Here is a 3,574-nt window from a genome sequence, read left to right as displayed (position 1 = left end):
GGAGGAAGAAGAGGAAGCACCGCTCAGGTTGGAGGAAGAAGAGGAAGCACCACGCAGGCTGGAGAAAGAACAGGAAGCACCACGCAGGCTGGAGGAAGAAGTGCCGCTCAGGAGGGAGAAGGAAGAGGAAGCGCTGCTCAGGCTGGATGAAGAAGAGGAAGCGCCGCTCAGGCTGGATGCAAAAGAGCAAGAACAGATCAGGCTGGAGGAATAAGTGCTGCTGAGGCTGAAGGTAGAAGAGGAAGCGCCGCTCAAGCTGGAAGAAGAGATTGAAGCATCACTCAGGCTGGAGGAAGAAGAGGAAGTGTCGCTCAGGCAGGAGGAAGAAGAGGAAGTGTCACTCAGTCAGGAGGAAGAAGAGGAAGCACCACTTAGGTTGGAGGAAGAAGAGGAAATGCCACTCAGGCTGGAGGAAGAAGAGGAAGCACCGCTCAGGTTGGAGGAAGAAGAGGAAGCACCACGCAGGCTGGAGAAAGAACAGGAAGCACCACGCAGGCTGGAGGAAGAAGAGGAAGCACCGCTCAGGTTGGAGGAAGAAGAGGAAGTACCACTCAGGCTGGAGGAAGAAGAGGAAGCACCACTCAGGTTGGAGGAAGAAGAGGAAGTACCACTCAGGCTGGAGGAAGAAGAGGAAACACCACTCAGGTTGGAGGAAGAAGAGGAAGTACCACTCAGGTTGGAGGAAGAATAGGAAGCACTAGAATAAGAAAAGGAAGCATTGCTCAGGCTGGAGAAAGAAGACAGCATCACTCAGGCTGGAGGAAGAGAAAGCACCGCTCAGGCTGGTAATAAAGATGAAGTGCCGCTCAGGCTGGATGAATAAGAGGAAGCACCACTGGGGGAAGAAGAGAAAGCACCACTCAGGCTGGAGAAGGAATAGGAAGCTGCTATTAGGAAACTTGAGAAAAGACTAACTATGCAGAAAGCAGTAAGAACGTCACACTAATGCTCAAAGAGTGCAAAGTGATATTTTGTTAAATAAGTAGAAAGAAAGCCAACACGTTCCAGGGGGTAGCAACCCCCCCTCCCCTCGATCAGAGCTTGTGTCTTGTGAAATCTCAATAGAATTGCAGTGATAGTTGTATAAATGTAGAATGAGATTCTTCCACTGGCAGTTTTTGCAGAGTGGAGCTCCGTGCAGCGCTGGCAGAATCTCATTCTTTGTATATACATCCATTATAACAACCCAGTCCACCCATATGTTGAGAGCACCCAATACTCAAGTGCTAATGAAGGGGGGGGGGGTGCCTGAACCCGTGAAATGTGTTGGATTTCTTTCTACTGCTTACTCAGTATAAAATCACTTTGGACTCTTTGACCATTACCGTGGTGCTCTCACTGCTTCTTGTATAGTAGGAATAAAATGCTGACAGAGTTTCTAACCCTTCTCCACACTATCCAAGCCAAACGTTTTTGGCGGGTGTATCACTTTAAACCGCTGTCTTATTACCCTGCCATGAAATATCGCTTCTAATTCATTTTCCATGATGCCGTGATCGAGGAATGAAGCCAGATTTTTCCTAGACATCACATCTGCAAATATACATTTAAACGATTGAAGGACCAAAATTACAGAAAATGTTCGGTAATTTGGCTGCGACGCTAATTTCGTCTCTTAAACGATCCGCTTTTTAATAACGTGTTTGAGGATTAGAGAATCTCCATCATAAACATCTGTGTTCTCTCAGCGATCATTAAGTATTTTCTCCATAATGTTAATTGTGTGTATAATTCTGGGAGTTCATGTTGTGTTTGCTCGTTCTGGTGACCGGCTTCCCTTCCATAGCAAAGAGGAATCAGATATTTAACTTCTTATACATTAAATGGATCTATGGTGTGTCAGTGGGGTGGAACTGTGCGCAAAATAAATAAATACATGACATATATGCTACAGTTACTAGAATTGGGATACCAGCTTTAGATTATCTAGATCCCCCTGTGACATCAATGGATCAACTGTTGGTCCTGTTATTTTCCAGCTTACTTTAACAGGGTGACAACATTGTTCGTTCTGCAGCAAACATGTGCGACTCGTTTCGTTCCGTATCAAAATTCGTACTAATTTTCCCAAAATTCAGACATACCTGTATCTGAATTTCTGAATACCAATGCATCCGAATGTGTCTGAATCCGAATTTCCGTTTCCAAATTACGGATCCCATCCGAATTTTGTTCAAAAATGAAACTGAATCGGACATGTGACTTTTCTTGCCAATCAGATGTGTTTTTCGGTTTAATGCATCCGAATGGGTCTGAGTACCAACATGGGAGCCATATTCAGTATATACATATAATACTCAAGCTGAGGCTCCCAGACCCGAATGGCTTCGGGATCCGAATTTCCGAATTGCATTCAGGAGCTCCCGAATACATTTCGGGTCTGGGAGCCACATACATATATTACTAAAGCTGAAGCTCCCAGACCCGAATGGCATTCGGGAGCTGCTGAATGCTATTCGGAAATTCGGATCCGAATATCATTCGGGTCTGTGAGCCTCAGCTTTAATAATATATGTAGCTATATGGCTCCCAGATCCGAATGGCATTCGAAAATTCGAATTTCCGAATTGCATTGGGGAGCTCCCAAATGTTATTCGGGTCTGGGAACCATATAGCTACATATATTATCAAAGCTGAGGCTCCCAGACCCAAATGGCATACAGGAGCTCCCCAATGCAATTCGGATCCCGAATGCCATTCGGGTCTGGGAGATTCAACTTTAGTATTAATATCTGTATATGGTTTTCTGTGGTATTCGCAACGAATATTCGTAAACTCATCCGAAACTAACAAATTCAGATTTTGTCCGAATCCGAACCGAATTGAATTTTCGATTCCGAATCCTGAAATATCCGAACCGAATTTTTCCGCAGCCAACATGTCTATTCTGCAGTGAAATCAATAAGCATAAGTAACCCCTGCACACCATACAGCAATCAGGACCTTTGATGCTTGAAATAGCAGTGTTGCTTGCAGTGATGTCCACGGATGGCGCCATACAAATCATTATCATTATTGGACAGGGTAATCTTAGATGGAAATTTATTTTTTAAAGACTAATTCCAGATAACACTTTTGGGAAAAAGGTTTAAACTACGTGTATAAAAACTGACCATTGTAAGCACCAACGGCAGTGTTGAATGGTTTGTCTAATCCCTCCAGCAGCCACTTTTATTGGACAGCTTGGCCTGTTACGGGAAATGCAAAACTAAAGGACCCTCTGGCAGGATTAGCAGGTTACAAAATTATGCTTTAGGTGGGAAAACAAAAACTGCTGTGCTACGTCTATTGACAGAATGTATCAGGTATGTCAGGGGTAGCCAAATTCCGGCCCTCCAGCTGTGCTTTAACTACAAATCCCAATATGCCTCTGCCTCCGGGAGTCATGCCTGTAACTGTCAGCCATGCAATGCCTCATGGGACTTGTAGATCCACAACAGCTGGAGGGCCAGAGATGCCCAACCCTGGTCTAGAGGGACCCAGTGCATCACGTGACTGTGGATTTAGGTAAGTAAAAGGGGCTTTTAGCTTAGAGTTACTTTCAAACTAAATTTTTTTGAGGAGGGGGGTTGAT

This window comes from Nanorana parkeri, unplaced genomic scaffold (genome assembly GCF_000935625.1).
Source record: "Nanorana parkeri isolate BGI_ZX_2015 unplaced genomic scaffold, ASM93562v1 scaffold135, whole genome shotgun sequence".
Lineage (NCBI taxonomy): Eukaryota > Metazoa > Chordata > Amphibia > Anura > Dicroglossidae > Nanorana > Nanorana parkeri.
The sequence above is the reverse complement of the archived record's forward strand: the minus strand, read 5'-3'. Positions refer to the sequence as shown.